Source organism: Phytophthora parasitica (assembly GCF_000247585.1).
Source record: "Phytophthora parasitica INRA-310 unplaced genomic scaffold supercont2.48, whole genome shotgun sequence".
Classification (NCBI taxonomy): domain Eukaryota; phylum Oomycota; class Peronosporomycetes; order Peronosporales; family Peronosporaceae; genus Phytophthora; species Phytophthora nicotianae.
The window spans coordinates 321,958-322,836 of record NW_008649034.1 but is presented as its reverse complement, the minus strand read 5'-3'; positions in this window follow the sequence as shown (position 1 = coordinate 322,836).

Here is an 879-nt window from a genome sequence, read left to right as displayed (position 1 = left end):
AAGTGGTTAGTAAGGGCCCAAGCTCTAGGATCTAGATCGGGTTAATATATGGACTGGCGTTTTATGTTGTATAATACTTAAGTTAAATTATTTGGTAGAATATGGTGACTCGCTACATCTGAACAGCAGCACCTGCCCGGATCGACTGCCGTAGTTAGCATCCAAAAACTGACGATACGATTCCTCTCTCTTCGGCGTCGGCGGATTTCCGGGTGCGCAGGTTTTGGTCCTGGTAGGCCATCTACTGACGACATCCATGTGTTGTTGGTAAGGAGGAAGACGAACAGCACTATCAGCAGAATTTGGTTGGAGGGCATGACTGATAGTTGATCAGGCAAATAATGTTGTGATATGGGATTACAGCACGATGCCGCTTCGAGTGCGCGGTATACTGTACGGTAAGTCCAAGTGTAATTGTTACAGTGCAGTCACGCTAATACTAGTACCACTAGTGCTACTAGTACTTCGAAGTACATTGTAAATGCCATCTACATCGTGACAGATTCACTACCAACCCTGTTGAGGCTAGAGCCCTGGTTTCATGAGTCGATGCCGTGTGTTACCGTGTCTCGATAATACTTTATTGCAAGTTACAAGGTCCCGTTCTGCTCGTAAAACATACAAATTGTCCATTTTTTTTCCTTTCAATCCAACCTCTCGAGTGCGGCTTGATCGGAATTTGTCCACTCGACCATAAAAAAAAGTTTTCACTATTGTGTAATTCGTTTAATTAACACGCGTTGGTTGATAAAAAAAATACTGTATTCCTATTTGAAAGATTCATAAGTAGCGAAAGTAAATGTTCAGCTACCGCAGCCTGGAGCATTAATACATTTCAACACTACGAGAATGATAAACTAAGTAGGAAGCGAGCTACAG